Here is an 18,009-nt window from a genome sequence, read left to right as displayed (position 1 = left end):
AGTACGACTCCATCAACCCCGTTCTCTTGAACGCTTCCGCGCGCGATCTACAAGGGTATGTAGATCCACTCCTCCCTCGTTGCTAGATGACTCCATAGATAGATCTTGGTGACACGTAGGAAAATTTTGAATTTATGCTACGTTCCCCAACAAGGATAACCACGATGATGTCCTCAAGAGGAGAGCAACACCCGCTAGTGTCGCCTTGGTCGGCTCCCAGGTGCAGAGCTTCTGCTTGGCAGCTCACCTGTAACGCCCTCGATGCGGCTATATCTCCCACGTGTCGAAGCACGACTTAGAGGCATAACCGTATTGAAAGCAATGTCGCAAGTGAGGTAATCTTCACACAACCCATGTAATACATAAGGGACAAAGATACATAGTTGGCTTACAATCGCCACTTCACACAATACATGAATAAAGCATTACACCATCCAGATACAATCAAGGTCCGACTACGGAACCAAAATAAAATAAGACTACCCCAAAGCTACACAGATTCCCGATCGACCCCAATTGGGCTCCACTACTGATCAACTAGAACGAAACAACACAAAGGACAAGATATTCATCGAGCTCCTCCTTGAGCTCGGTTGCATCACCTGCACGGTATCATCGGCACCTACAAACTGGTTTTGGAAGTATCTGTGAGTCATGGGGACTCAGCAATCTCACACCCTCACGATCAAGACTATTCAAGCTTATAGGTAAGGTAAAGGTATGATGTGGAGCTGCAGCAAGCGACTAGCATATATGGTGGCTAACATACGCAAATGAGAGCGAGAAGAGAAGGCAAAAGCACGGTCGAACAACTATGATCAAGAAGTGATCCTAAAACAACCTACGTCAAGCATAACTCCAACACCGTGTTCACTTCCCGGACTACGCCGAGAAGAGACCATCACAGTTACACACGCGGTTGATGTATTTTAATTAAGATCAACTTTAGGTTTTCTACAACCGGACATTAACAAATTCCCATCTGCCCATAACCGCGGGCACGGCTTTCGAAAGTTCAAATCCCTGCAGGGGTGTCCCAACTTAGCCCATCACAAGCTCTCACGGTTAACGAAGGATATTCCTTCTCCCAAGATAATCCGATCAGACTCGGCATCCCGGTTACAAGACATCCTCGACAATGGTAAAACAAGTCCAGCAAGACCACCCGATGCGCCGACATCCCGATAGGAGCTGCACATATCTCGTTCTCAGGGCAACACCGGATAAGCAATCCGTACAACTAAAACCAGCCCTCGAGTTTCCCCGAGGTGGCGCTGCAAGGGGCTCTAGTTTGGACCAACACTTAGACAAGCACTGGCCCGGGGGGGTTAAAATAAAGATGACCCTCGGGATGCGCGACTCCCAAGGGAAAATCACGACCGGTTTTCCAATAAAAATATTTATTGAGAAACCAATCTTTTGAGTCCAGTATGAGAAAAATTTCTCCTTACCGGTAGACAAATTCTTGATACAATAAGCCAGTAGCATAAAATATATTACAGGGTCGAGCTACGGTTGCTCAACCAAATTATTACAAGCACGCCAATAATTATACATAATGGCGGACATGACACAGTGGTGTGGAGGCATACTACTGACTCGAGGATAGGGTGGTGGAAAAACACAGCGGGGAGTGAGATACATGACTCTAAAACTGGCATCTCATCGAGCGTCGAGGTGAGGCTCGATGAATTTATTTGGTAGCGGAAGCGGATATAATACAGTGACCAAATCCAGGGTCGCACGAGACTGACTGGGATTCCTCTAGGCGTCGGACTCGCTATCGAACTCTTCATCCATGAGATCGCCTTCGTCAGCATCTGGCCAAATCAACAAGCCAGTGAGTACTTTGACAGTACTTGCAAGACAGTTCGGACGTAAGATATAAAAAATGCATGCATGAATGCATCACGATTACTTCACCAATGTATTTTCAAAATTAGCATAACGAAGTAAGAAAAAGGGAAACGGTGGTAGTCCGCCTGAAGTCCCAACAAAACATAAATGAAACCGATCGGGTGTCTGAAGCGACGCCTCGAAGGGTGGACAATTAAATATAGAAAAAGATGCCACAGTCGGGCGTCTTAGCGACACCACATAAAGGGCTTTAAAGAAAATGCCACAGTCGAACGTCTGAGCGACATCGCAGAAAGGGCTTTAAAAGAAATGCCACAGTCGGACGTCTGAGCGACATCGCAGAAAGGGCTGTAAAAGAAATGCCACAGTCGGACGTCTGAGCGACATCACAGAAAGGGCTTTTAAAAGAAATGCCAAAGTCGGACGTCTGAGCGACATCACAGAAAGGGCTTTAAAAGAAATGCCACAGTCGGACGTCTGAGCGACATCACAGAAAGGGCTTCAAATAAAAGAATCAATCAAAAATACTATTCTGTTTAAAAGTTATAAATGTTTTTGTCCAGGGACTCATCTGTAATGAAACAGAAAGTTTCCAGGGGCTAGCTTATAAAAACAGAAGACGTTCCAGTATTGAATACGCCAGCCCAGAGGGGAAAATGCATTTTGCCCGAAGGCGCTACCAGAAAACGTTTCACATAGATATGACAGAGGGGCTGACGGTGGGGTCCCACTCGTCAGGTTTAAACTTTCAAATGGGGGGGACGAAGCTCGTCGGCGTCCGAGAGCCGCGGTGGTCGCCTGCGGCGATCCACGGCGAGGCAGGGGGATCGGATGGTACCTCCATGATCAGGGCTCCTTCCCGCGTCGGTTGGTGGTGGTGGTGGTCGCCGGCGAGTACCACGTCGACGGCGAGCTTTGCTCCGGCGGACGGCGGCTCGGGTGGTCGAGGGACTTGTCGGAGAGAGCTGCGAAGGACAAATTGATGCTGGCGTTAGCTTACTGGGTACTAGAGGGAGTAACTGACGGGATTTGGGCGCCGGAGACGGCCTCACCAGAGCGAATCGTGGTGGAGGGCCGAGGCGGATCGGGGCGGCCGGAGTTGGGGGAGGAGACCTCCTCGAGGTCCTCCGGGTGGCTTGGCAGAGCCTTGGTGAGGTGTGGTGATGATGCGTGCATGAGGGTGAGCTTGGGAGCCCTTTATATAGGCGGTCCGAGGCGGTGGCCGTGAACGGGGGTCTCTGGTGACGATTACGGCGGCGCGGGGCTTGGTCGGGGTAATTAGGACGTTGTGCGTCATCGTGGAGGTCCACGGTTCCGTTTTGGTGCTAATCGAGCTGGAGTTTGGTGCTTTGGGGGTGAGTTCGACAGAACGGGGCGGCGCCCGTCGGCGGCAGGGAGCGCGTCCCGTGCTTGCCGGCCACGGTGGCGGTGCCACGGGCGTGCGCTGGCACGCATGAGGCCACGCGGAGAGCAGAGGGGCGATGGGCGGCGCGGAACGGCGTTGAGCCGCCGTTCTTGTCCCCTGTCGGCTGTAACGGGGTTTCGGCCGCCGCAAGACACGCCGGCGCGGGCGGCCAGGGGCTCCACCGACGCCGGGAAGACGCCAAGCGCGCGTGCGGGGGTGCTGGCCAGGGAGAAGAGACCGCGCGCAACGCGCCAAGCGCACTGTCGACGCGTGAGTGAAGCTGACGGACGAAAAACAACACTGAAATCTGAATTTACTGAATTTGCAAAGGAACAGTGCAGCTCAGGTGTTCGACAGAATGTTTTTGGCCTCTGGGGATTTTTCCTTGAGCTGATTTTTGGTGGAGTGGCTACTCATTGCTCCAGTAGGCTGCCTGCATTTTGGTGGAATTTTTGGAGAAGTGTAGATATGAATTTCACCAAATTTGGCAAATCTGGTCCAAACTTGCAGAGACTGAATTTTGAAAATTTTGAAAAGGGGAGGAGTGGGTCAAGATGGTTCTGGGTTGTGGATGCTAAGGACAATCCAGAGGAGTTGGTTTTAGGTCAAAACTCAAATGCAATAGGGTACTTGCTTTGAAAACCACTCAGGCTCCAAATAATTTGCAGAAATGGTTTTGAGGGAAAAATAATTAGAATAAAATCCAAAACTTGCTTGGATGAGTTGGGACAGAGAACTTAGGTTGATTACAAGGAGGAGGGGAGGTTTTGGAGGGGTTTTACCACATGGGCAAAAATACAAAGATCATGGGTGGTTTCTAGGATATGAAAATCCAAATTTTCATAGAGTTTCTTTTTAAGAGAAAAAGATTAAAACTCCCAAAATAATTTGAGGGGGAACCAACAGAGAAGAAATTTCAAAAGATCAAACACCATAGTTTTGAAGAAAAATAAAATCCTTGCCAAAGAAAAGGAAGTTTTTAAGATGAAGGATTTCTGGAAAAGAAATTTTTAAATGCCCTCAAAAAGAATTCAACAAGGTTTTTGATGAAAACCAATTAAAATTTTTGGGAGTGTCACAGAAAAAGGCTAGGTGGCGAATGGTAAAACCAAGGTTGGGCCTTGCTAGAGGAGTTTTATTCAAAGCGAACTGTCAAGGGGTTCCCATTATAACCCAACCGTGTAAGGAACGCAAAATCCGGGAACATAATACCGATATGATGGAATCTAGGGCGGCAAGAGTGGAACAAAACACTAGGCATAAGGCTAAGCCTTCCACCCTTTACCAAGTATATAGGTGCATTAATTAAATAAGAGATATTGTGATATCCCAACAAAATATCCATGTTTCAAACATGGAATAAGCTCCAATCTTCACCTGCAACTAGAAACGCTATAAGAGGGGCTGAGCAAAGCAGTAACATAGCCAAACAACGGTTTTCTAGGACAAGGTGGGTTAGAGGCTTGGCTCAACAATATGGGAGGCATGATATAGCAAGTGGTAGGTATCGCAGCATAGGCATATCAAAAGAGCGAGCAACTAGCAAGCAAAGATAAAAGTGATTTCGAGGGTATGGTCATCTTTCCTGAAATCCCGCAAGGAAGAAGAACGAGTCCATGAAGAAGACAAACGGACGTAGTCGAACGGATCCTCACAACACGACGTTACCGGATTACTGAGAAGAAGTACACTGGAAAGAAAGCAAACAACATAGTAAACAACCACTACAACAACATGGCATGATGCACAACAAGTATGATGCATGTCCGGTTTAATGAAGCATGGCATGGCAAAATGCACAAACAACCCTACAAATTAAGTGGAGCTCAATATGCAACTCCGTTGCATATTGACGAAACACCACGTGACTTATTTAGTTCGATCTCGTTTATGTACCCAACAAGATTAAATGTTGATTAACATGGCAAGAGGTGAAGCTAAGTAAAACTACCTATGTAGTCAAGTTTAAATGAGGCCGGAAGCAATGAACAACAATTCCGGAAACTCCTCATGTGCATTTATTAGGTTTGGTACTGTTCTGCCCTAAACCATATTTTAGAGTTGTTAAACATGCAAGATGAGTGCACCATGTTAAACTAGGCATTTTTCTACCCCATTTACATATAAAGTTTATTAAATTTGGAGCTACGGTTGAATAGTTATGAATTAAATCATTTTATCATGGCATATGAAAAAATTAACCAAACAACATTTTAAACATGGATGAAAGTTGCAAATTATGAAACTAGAGGAAATTATAGTCAAGTTTCATATATAAAACATTTACATGCGATGCACGGTTTGAGAGTTACGATATGCATGGAGCTTAGGGGGTTATCTGCAAAACTGCCAAAGTACTGCATAATTGCTAAAATCGCAGGGTAGAAAAAAAGGCAATGGGCTGTAACAGGGGGCGGCTGGGCACTCACCAAGGGCCAAGGCCCAGCTGAGGAGGGGGAGGCCAGGCGGGCCGGATCTGGCGCATTGGGCCTGGCTTGGCGCTGGCTGACCCAGACGCATGAGGCGGGGAGGCTACGGGCGCGTCTCCTCTGTTCGACAGGAAAGACAGAGGAGCAGCGGCGCTGGAGCATGTGACGCTGGCTCGCACGGGATGGAGACGACACGAGGAACAACTGGGAACGAAAGGGCGTCGCCGGAGGCGGCAGGGTCGGCGGATCCAGGGCACAGGCGCAATATTCGAGGAGGGTCTCGCCGGATCCGCGGTGGCAGGGGCCGGACGAGCTCTGGGCGCCATGGCGTCGTTGTTCCTGTCCAGGCCAAGAGAGGGAGAGCGGGGAGGTTAGAGAGAGATAGGAAGGAGAGGACGGAGAAGAGGTGCGGCGACCTGCTGGTGGTGGGGGAACTCCGGCGACACCGAACTATAGAAGGCGGGCCTTGGCGTCAGCTGGAGGAGGTCATCCATGGCGCTTCTCTTGAGTACCTGAGAGAGAGAGAGGGAGGTACGTGAGAGAGAGAGAGAGAAAACGGGAGAGGAAGGAGAAGAAGACAGAGAGGAGCAGGACAAGGCCGGTCCTGGTCGTGGTCGCCGGCAGCAGGGTCGCCGGAGGGCGCGGCCTGCTGGGTCCTGAGGCGACACTGGGTCTGGGGGGTTGAGCAGAGGAGCTCGGTGGGGGTGGATCGATGGGTGGATCGGGAAGGCACAGGAGATTGCCATTTGGGTGGATGGGGAAAAAACGAGGTGGATCTGGCGATGATCCCGAGAGGATTTGAAGTGGCGGCGGGCAGGAGGATGGAAGGGACAAGTGGCCTAAAAGCTAGGGTTCGGTCTGATTATATAGGTAGGGGGGTTAGAAGAGGCAAGCTTTGGACCCTCCGATCGTAATCGGACGGACGAGAATAAATATGTTAGGAAGTCCAATTAACAAAACGGAGACGTTTTGTAGATGTTTGGGGATGATCCGGACACAACGGTAGCGACAGCCCGGGTCGGGTCCGGGACAATTTTCGGACGCGCGCGCGAGGAGGGCCGCGGGATGACGAGAGAGGTTAGGTTGAACCTGGCGGTTGGTAGTGGGCTGTGTAGACGGTCTCGAGCTGAGAGAAGAGAAGAGAGGGAGGCCCGGCGACTGTTTCCGGAGACTGAAAACGTCCGACGTTAGACCGGCTATGTTGTCGCTATAGTTAATCGTTGGGGCGTCAAACGAACTCCGAATGCGATGAAACTTTACATGCGGTCTATCTACACTATAATAAGACCACACGCCAACTTTCATCCCATTCCGAAAACATTTTACGGCCACTTATAAAATACTATTTCGGACATGCCGCGGACGCGTGCAAGTGTGTCTGGGCTCAGAACGGACAACGGACGGAACGAGGAGTCCGGGACGGATGCAAGTTTCAAAAACATGACGATGTAATGCACATGATGACATGATGAAATGCAACACGCAAGCAAATGACATGGCGACGACAGCGAATAACTGGACGACACCTGGCACATCGGTCTCGGGGCATTACAACACTCCACCACTACGAGAGGATCTCGTCCCGAGATCTAGAATGGCACCGGAGGGAAAAACGAAAGAGAAAGAGAAGGGGTAAAACTAGGTTGCTTCTTCGACAAACGAGTGAAACCAAAGAACCTTGCAAGGTTAAGCCATTTCGAGAAAAGAATACAACGGAGATGAACGAAGTTGAAAACACTCCGTTAGGAAATAGGAACAAGGAAGAACAAATTCGGACAGCACTCCGGTTGAAAAGAGATGCAAGACTAGATAAGATGAAAAGAACTTGAGCAGAGGACATGACACTCCGGATAAATGGATAAGCACGAAGAGAACATAGTCCTCACAACTCAAGAATATGAGAGAAAAGAGCAACATCACCATGCCTCCGGAACAAAAGAATAGAAGTTGGATCGTTGGAAAGGAAAGAGTTGAGAAGAAAATGGCATCTTCTACCACAATATAATTTCAGAAACATCCTTACAAAGAAGTATTGAACGGAGTTGTTGGAAAACCAACAACAAAAAGAGTATTCCTGTTGTGGGCTTATGGAAAACATCTCAAGAACTTGAGGTGAGAACCTGCCACTAATGAAAACAATGGATTAGATTGATATCAACAAGGGGACAAGAAACTTATTTCACTGGGAGGATAAATGAAGAACTTGGGCCATTTATAAGCACCATAAATAGCAACAATCCTTAGGGAAAGTTTTTGGTGAAGTATAACCCAAGATAATTTCAAAGAAGAGATATATGGTTTGAAAAGATGTCTTGAGCGAAGAGGAAATGATGGATTTAGATATGTCACTCTTGCAAAACTTGTGATCCATGAAACATGAAGGGAAATTATCAATAATGACATAACACCACCTCAAAAGATGAGATATGAAAGAATTACACTTCGAAATGCAAGATGAAGAAAACTTGATCTCCTCTGAAAAGAATCTCGATGAACACTTCAAGAAGGAATTAAATCCTTGATGAACCATCAAGTAGAGGCTTCGTGAGAACTCCGGTAATAAAAGGATGATAGAAAGAAATAGAAGTTGAAAACACAAGTTGAATCCTTGCAATGATTTAGATGAATCTTCATGGTGATATAATAGCGAGAGCTTGGAACTCTTGGAAAAGAAAAGATAAAGCCTCCCGAACCGAGAATGTGATAAGATGAACCTCCGGAATAAGGAATTAATCATTTGGATGAAACAAGAATAAGAATTGCATTATGTTTATCCTTCACCAATTTAAATTGAGAAGGATTTGGCATACTACTTATTCTCGTAGAAAGGATTAAGATAGATATATCGCAATCTTGGGAAGGTCTTCAATGAACCACCGGTATGATTGAAGCAACGAATAAATTGATATGATAAACGAAGGAAGAGAAATCTTGAATGAACCACCGTAAGAATTGAAAAAGAACGAAGTAAAGGGATGAATCACCGGGTAAGTATTGTGAAATGAACGAAGGAAGGATAACGAAACACCGGGAAGAATTAGAGAAGAAATGAAGATACTTGAGACAAACTAGATACATGAGAACGAAGGGATAGTGAACTTATTAGAGATCACCTGAACGATGCACCGGTAAGATTGGAGAATGATAACTGGAAACTGACATGAATAATTCTGAGATGATGGGCTCCGGAGAAACAAACTGAAAATGCTCTGAATTACTCTGGATGGGTGAAAAGAATTCTCACAATCGAAAACAACCGAGAGGATAGCAACAAGCTAGAACCACGAATCTTTGAGATAACGGATAAGATATGAAGGTAAAACTCTCCTTCGGTCTACAAAATCCAAGAATGACGACGAGAGACACCACCATGAATTGTTGAGACACTCCGGGATAAAGAAGAATAGAAAAGTTGAACCAATGATGAAAAGAATTTGAAAGATCTTGGAGAAGACATTTGACTGATGATAATTCATTCTTACGTCAAACTTCGAAATGAATTTGAGAATAACTCTGGTAAAAATTAGAAGAGTCGGGTAAGATCCTGGGAAAAGACCTGTGGGTTAGGGCCCACTCAAAAGAAACATCGTAGAACGATTTAAAAGAGAGAATGCACCGGTTGAATTAAATGGCTTGAATAAGGTAAGACCTCAAAAATATCTTGGATTGATCAATAATAGAAGCACTAATCTTTCAAGACATCTTCTGCACAACGGAACAAATGGAAAACGAGAGGTGAATAATTAAGAAGTGCACCGGCATAAGAAAGCATTTGAAACGAGGAAATGATATGATCGACAAAGCTTGAATTGAATCCACCGGAAAAGAAAAAAAATGAAGAATGACGATCTTGAAGCTCCATTAGAATCTTCATGGGAATCACCGGATAAGAACATTGGTGGAAAGAACGAGAAACTTTACAACCATAAGATGGATACTTGATTCAGAAATCGGACCCTTAAAAAAAAAAGGGGGGGGGGGGTGGGTAAAACAAAGGCAATTCGGGGCGGACGAAACAAACACCGTTGAGAAAAGTTGAGATTGAATCTTGCGGATGTTGAAAATGAACGGATCCTTTGACGAGAAACACACCGGTTGAAAAGGAATTGGGATGACAACCTCGATGATCAAGAAGGATTGGTATTCACATAGGAGTATGAGAACACCACTTAGAAAAGGGTATGGAATCAACACTTGACATTGAAGCAACTCGAGTACCACAACTCAAAACAAAACAAAAGATTGGCTTGCAGAATAAGCCGGAACAAACATATGATAGAGATTTCGTCCGAAGTTTTCGTGGTGGGGCCTACACGGGCTCGATCGTACAGCACCATCATGTACAAGGCAGTGCACATGACATACGAAGCGTCCCCGAGTCGGCATAGCCAAGGACTCTTTAAGACACAACGAGACCACTGTAAAACCAACCGTGGATAGGCGGACCACTAGACGTTGAACCACAATTTCATATCATAGGGTTTAGCAACATCTAGGGTTTTAATTTCTTCAATCCCACTTTATCAATTTTAGCATCAAGATCAAAAAATTCCGAATTCTTGGAACACCTTCTAGGTAAAGGTGGATCATATTCAGTCCCATCATTATCAAGATTCATATTGCAAAACAAATATTTAATAGGGGACACATCAATAACTTTTAGATCGTCATCTTTATTTTCATAGGAACTAGAAGAACACACTCTTATAAAGGCATCTTTCTTAGCACGCATCCTGGCGGTTCTTTCTTTGCACTCATCAATGGAAATTCTCATGGCTTTGAGAGACTCATTGATATCATGCTTAGGAGGAATAGATCTAAGTTTCAAAGAATCAACATCAAGAGAAATCCTATCAACGTTCCTAGCCAACTCATCAATCTTAGGCAATTTTTCTTCAATCATAGCATTGAAACTCTTTTGCGAAGTAATAAATTCTTTAATATTAGATTCAAAATCAGAGGGCATCTTATTATAATTTCCATAAGAATTTTTGTAGGACTTACCATAATTATTAGAGGGATTACTAGGATAAGGCCTAGGATTGAAATTTCCTCTATATGCGTGATGTCTACTACACAACCTTCTTCTTGCAGACATTGTTGGGCCTCCAAGTGCAGAGGTTTGTAGGACAGTAGCAAATTTCCCTCAAGTGGATGACCTTAGGTTTATCAATCTGTAGGAGGCATAGGATGAAGATGGTCTCTCTCAAGCAACCCTGCAACCAAATAACAAAGAGTCTCTTGTGTCCCCAACACACCCAATACAATGGTAAATTGTATAGGTGCACTAGTTCGGCGAAGAGATGGTGAAACAAGTGGTATATGGATAGTAGATAAAGGTACTTGTAATCTGAAATTATAAAAACAGCAAGGTAACTAATGATAAAAGTGAGCGTAAACGGTATTGCATTGTGTGGAAATAAGGCCTAGGGTTCATACTTTCACTAGTGTAAGTCCTCTCAACAATACTAACATAATTGGATCACATAACTATCCCTCAACATGGAACAAAGAGTCACTCCAAAAGTCACTAATAGCGGAGAACGAACGAAGAGATTATGGTAGGGTACGAAACCACCTCAAAGTTATTCTTTCCAATCAATCCATTGGGCTATTCCTATAAGTGTCACAAACAACCCTAGAGTTTGTACTAGAATAACACCTTAAGATACAAATCAACCAAAACCCTAATGTCACCTAGATACTCCAATGTCACCTCAAGTATCCGTGGGCATGATTATACGATATGCATCACACAATCTCAGATTCATCTATTCAACCAACACAAAGGACCTCAAAGAGTGCCCCAAAGTTCTACCGGAGAATCATGATGAAAACGTGTGCCAACCCCTATGCATAGGTTCATGGGCGAAACCCGCAAGTTGGTCACCAAAACATACATCAAGTGAATCACGTGATATCCCATTGTCACCACAGATATCCACGCCAAGACATACATCAACTGTTCTCAAATCTTTAAAGACTCAATCCGATAAGATAACTTCAAAGGGGAAACTCAATTCATTACAAGAGAGTAGAGGGGGGAGAAAACATCATAGGATCCAACTATAATAGCAAAGCTCATGATACATCAAGATCGTATCACCTCAAGAACACGAGAGAGAGAGAGAGATCAAACACATAGCAACTGGTACATACCCTCAGCCCCGAGGGAGAACTACTCCCTCCTCATCATGGAGAGCACCAGGATGATGAAGATGGCCACCGGAGAGGGATTTCCCCCTCCGGTAGGGTGCCGGAACGGGTCTAGATTGGTTTTCGGTGGCTATGGAGGCTTCTGGCGGCGGAACGCCCGATCTATTGTGCGTTCTGGAAGTTTTAGGGTACGACGGTATATATGGGTGCATGAAGTACGTCAGAGGAGCCACGAGGGCCCCACGAGGCAGGGGGCGCGCCCTAGGGGGGTGGGCGCCCCCCACCCTCGTGGGCAGCCCGTGTCTCCCCTGACATGCACTCCAAGTTCCCTGGGTTGCTTTCCTTCCAAAAATAACTTCTCCAGTTGATTTCGTTCCGTTTCGACTCCGTTTGATATTCCTTTTTCTCGAAACACTGAAATAGGCATAAAACAGCAAATCTGGGTTGGGCCTCCGGTTAATATGTTAGTCCCAAAAGTAATATAAAAGTGGATAATAAAGCCCAATATTGCCCAAAATAGTAGATAATATAACATGGAGCAATCAAAAATTATAGATACATTGGAGACGTATCAAGCATCCCCAAGCTTAATTCCTGCTCGTCCTCGAGTAGGTAAATGATAAAAAAGATAACTTTTGATGTGGAATGCTAGTTGGCATAATTTCAATGTAATTCTTCCTACTTGTGATATGAATATTCAGATCCGAAATATTCAAGACAAAAGTTCATTTTGGCATAAAAATAATAATACTTCAAGCATACTAACTAAGAAATTATGTTTTCTCAAAATAACATGGCCAAAGAAAGCTATCCCTACAAAATCATATAGTCTGGCTATGCTCTATCTTCACCACACAAAATATTTAAATCATGCACAACCCCGATGACAAGCCAAGCAATTGTTTCATACTTTTAATGTTCTCAAACTTTTTCAATCTTCACGCAATACATGAGCGTGAGCCATGGACATAGCACTATAGGTGGAATAGAATGGTGGTTGTGGAGAAGACAAAAAGGGAGAAGATAGTCTCACATCGACTAGGCGTATCAACGGGCTATGGAGATGTCCATCAATAGATATCAATGTGAGTGAGTAGGGATTGCCATGCAACGGATGCACTAGAGCTATAAATGTATGAAAGCTCAACAAAAGAAACTAGTGGGTGTGCATCCAACTCGCTTGCTCACGAAGACCTAGGGTATTTTGAGGAAGCCCATCATTGGAATATACAAGCCAAGTTCTATAATGAAAGATTCCCACTAGTATATGAAAGTGACAACATAGGAGACACTCTATCATGAAGATCATGGTGCTACTTTGAAGCACAAGTGTGGTAAAAGGATAGTAGCATTGCCCCTTTTTTATTTTCTTATTTATTTATTTATTTATATTATTTTTTGGACCTTCCTTTTTTTCTTTGGCCTTTCTCTTTTTTTGGGACAATGCTCTATTGAATGATGATCATCACACTTCTATTTATTTACAACTCAATGATTACAACTCAATACTAGAAAAAAATATGACTCTATATGAATGCCTCCGGTGGTGTACCGGGATGTGCAATGATGAATGAGTGACATGTATGAAAGAATCATGAACGGTGGCTTTGCCACAAATACAATGTCAACTACATGATCGTGCAAAGCAATATGACAATGATGAAGCGTGTCATAATAAACGGACGGTGGAAAGTTGCATGGCAATATATCTCGGAATGGCTATGGAAATGCCACAATAGGTAGGTATGGTGGCTGTTTTGAGGAAGGTATATGGTGGGTTTATGGTACCGGCGAAAGTTGCGCGGTACTAGAGAGGCTAGCAAAGGTGGAAGGGTGAGAGTGCGTATAATCCATGGACTCAACATTATTCATAAAGAACTCACATACTTATTGCAAAAATCTATTAGTTATCAAAACAAAGTACTACACGCATGCTCCTAGGGGGATAGATTGGTAGGAAAAGACCATCACTCGTCCCCGACCGCCACTCATAAGGAAGGCAATCAATAAATAAATCATGCTCCGACTTCATCACATAACGGTTCACCATATGTGCATGCTACGGGAATCACAAACTTCAACACAAGTATCTCTCAAATTCACAACTACTCAACTAGCATGACTCTAATATCACCATCTCCATATCTCAAAACAATTATCAAGTATCAAACTTCTCATAGTATTCAACACACTCATAAGAGAATTTTATTATTCTTGAATACCTAGCATATTAGGATTTTAAGCAAATTACCATGCTATTTAAGACTCTCAAAATAATCTAAGTGAAGCATGATAGTTCATCTATTTCTTCAAAATAAAACTACCACCGTGCTCTAAAAGGATATAAGTGAAGCATTAGAGCAAACGACAAACTACTCCGAAAGATATAAGTGAAGATCAATGAGTAGTCGAATAATTATGCAACTATGTGAAGACTATCTAACATTTAATAATTTCAGATATTGGTAATTTATTCAAACAGCAAGCAAAGCAAAATAAAATGACATCTAAGAACAGCAAACATCATGTGAAGAAGCAAAAACTTAGGATCAACCGAAACTAACCGATAATTGTTGAAGAAGAAAGGTGGGATGCCAACCGGGGCATCCCCATGCTTAGATGCTTGAGAATTCTTGAAATATTATCTTGGGGTGCCTTGGGCATCCCCAAGCTTGAGCTTTTGTGTCTCCTTAATTCCTCTCATATCACGGTCTCCCTAAATCTCAAAAGCTTCATCCACACAAAACTCAACAATGACTCGTGAGATAAGTTAGTATAAACCATTGGAAAATCCTTATCATACTCTACTGTAGCAAATCACTAAAATTATTATTAAACATTGCATACTAAATGCCTCTGCATATTTAATATTCCTATCCTCAAATAGAATCATTAAAGAAGCAAACATATGCAAACATAACAGCAATCTGCCTAAACAGGATAGTCTGTAAAGAATGCTGCAACATCCATACTTCCCTAGCTCCAAAAATTATGAAAGAAAATTCCCACTGTAGTAAATTTATCAGAGCTTAATATTCAAAAGGTTTCAAAATTTTATCACATTCTGACTTTTCTAGGGAATTATTGCAACAGCGGTAAACTTTCTGTTTTCAAACAGCAACATGTATACTTGTAACATAGGCATAGTAAAGACTATTAGTGCCACTTTTATTGAAATAAAAGATGAAAAACATTGTTCTAAATAACATCAAGAAAATCCTAACAAAATAAATTGACGCTCCAAGCAAAACACATATCATGTGGTAAATAAAAATATAGCTCCAAGTAAAGTTACCGATGAATGAAGACGAAAGAGGGGATGCCTTCCGGGGCATCCCCAAGCTTAGGCTCTTGGCTATCCTTGAATATTACCTTGGGGTGCCTTGGGCATACCCAATATTAGGCTCTTTCCACTCCTTATTCCATAGTCCATCGAATCCTTACCCAAAACTTGAAAACTTCACAACACAAAACTTAACAGAAAACTCGTAAGCTCCATTAGTATAAGAAAATAAATCACCACTTCAAGGTACTGTAATGAACTCATTCTTTATTTATATTGGTGTTAAACCTGTTTTATTCCAACTTCTATATGGTTTATAAACTATTTTACTAGCCATAGATTCATCAAAATAAGTAAACAACACATGAAAAAACAGAATCTGTCAAAAACATAACAGTCTGTAGTAATCTGGATCAAACATATACTTCTGAAACTCATGAAATTCTCAAATAAATTGCAGGACCTGAGGAATTTATCTATTAATCATCTGCAAAAATAATTAACTAAATAACACTCTCCAAATAAAAATGGCAGCAGTTCTTGTGAGCGCTAAAGTTTCTGTTTTTGACAGCATGATCAACAAGACTTCCCCCAAGTCTTCGCAAAGGTTCTACTTGGCAAAAACACTAATTAAAAGCATAAAAACACATCTAAACAGTGGATAGATGAATTATTTATTACTAAGAAGGAGCAAAAAGCAAGGAACTAAAATAAAATTGGGTTGCCTCCCAACAAGCGCTATCGTTTAACGCCCCTAGCTAGGCATGATGATTTCAATGATGCTCACATAAAAGATAAGAATTGTAACATAAAAAGAGCATCATGAAGAATATGACTAGCACATTTAAGTCTAACATACTTCCTATGCATAGGGATTTTGTGAGCAAACAACTTGTGGGAACAAGAATCAACTTGCATAGGAAGGTAAAACAAGCATAACTTCAAGAATTTAAGCACATAGAGAGGAAACTTGGTATTATTACAATTCCTACAAGCATATGTTCCTCCCTCATAATAATTTTCAGTAGCATCATGAATGAATTCAACAATATAACCAGCACCTAAAGCATTATTTTCATGATCTACAAGCATAGAAATTTTATTACTCTCCATATAAGCAAAATTCTTCTCATTCGGGATAGTGGAAGTATCATAAGAGACTTGGATACTATAAATTGTTTCCACATTAAAAGAGTAATGTTCAGTGAAGGGGTAATCATAATCATGACAAGTTTTATAAATATAATCACTACTTTTTATAGCATAAGTATCATCACAATAATCATCATAGGTAGGAGGCATGCTATCATCATTATAAATTTGCATATCAAAACTTGGATACTAAAAATATCATCTTCATTAAGTGTAGCATCCCCAAGCTTGGGCCTTTTCATATCATAAGCATAATCACTCTCATAATTAATAGTATAGATAGCACCAATAGTATAGCAATTATCATATTCTTCCAAGCAAGTGCCAAAAAGATTTTCAAGATCATAAGAAGTATCATTATCTTCCACAGTTATATTTTCATGAGGCACAATAGTAATAGGAGCAACACTATTTGGGAGAGATATCTTTTTACCTCTCTTCCTTTTTATTTTCTTATTCTTCACCACATCTTGTGTGGGTTCAATCCTCTTTTTGGAGCTCCTTATTAATGAGATTGGTTGAATAGGAGGCTACTCCTCATTACCTGATTCATCATAAGAAATAATAGGAGAATATTGGGAAGTCTCTCCCTTTCGTTAGCATTCTCTTCATCTTCTATTTGTTTTGTTTTCTTTATGTAATTGGAAATATAAGGATTTTCAATGCAATTCACCGCACAATACATATAAATCTTCTCTAGATCAAAACCAAGAAGTTTATCGAGATTAAATTTTGGAATACCCTCAGTTATACGTTTCATTTCTTCATAACCCAAGAGCAAACTAAGTTCATTATGATGTGCAAGGGAAATCAAGTCATCACAATTTTTGGACACGATACGGTCATGAAACAATTTGCATTTGATATTTAAATGACCATGTTCATTGCAAAGTTCGCAAGTATGGGTAAGATATCTTAAATTTTCAGCACATTCAACTAGCTCTTCTTGCAACAATTTGGTTTCTAAGTACTTATGCCTCTTGCAATATCTATCTTCCCTATTTGGTGTGTACTTGCAAACCCAGTCTACTCCACAAAAATTGACATGTTTATAGGAGACACTTTCATCATAACTAGTGCAATCATCATTAGTATCATGGATATTCAAAGAATTCATACTAACAACATTGCAATCATGCTCATCATTCAAATATTTAGTGCCAAACATTTTATAGATTTCTTCTTCTAGCACTTGAGCATAATTATCCTTTCCATAATACTCACGAAAGATATTAAAAAGGTGAAGTGTATGAGACAAACTCAATTCCATTTTTTGTAGTTTTCTTTTATAACCTAACTAGTGATAAAACAAGAAACTAACAGACTCGATTGCAAGATCTAAATATATACCTTCAAGCGCTAACCTCCCCGACAACGGCGCCAAGAAAGAGCTTGATGTCTACTACACAACCTTCTTCTTGTAGACGTTGTTGGGCCTCCAAGTGCAGAGGTTTGTAGGACAGTAGAAAATTTCCCTCAAGTGGATGACCTAAGGTTTATCAATCCGTAGGAGGCGTAGGATGAAGATGGTCTCTCTCAAGCAACCCTGCAACCAAATAACAAAGAGTCTCTTGTGTCCCCAACACACCCAATACAATGGTAAATTGTATAGGTGCACTAGTTCGGCGAAGAGATGGTGAAACAAGTGGTATATGGATAGTAGATAAAGGTATTTGTAATCTGAAATTATAAAAACAGCAAGGTAACTAATGATAAAAGTGAGCATA

Source organism: Triticum urartu, chromosome 6 (genome assembly GCF_003073215.2).
Source record: "Triticum urartu cultivar G1812 chromosome 6, Tu2.1, whole genome shotgun sequence".
In the NCBI taxonomy this organism is placed as follows: domain Eukaryota; kingdom Viridiplantae; phylum Streptophyta; class Magnoliopsida; order Poales; family Poaceae; genus Triticum; species Triticum urartu.
This window is presented reverse-complemented; position numbering follows the sequence as displayed.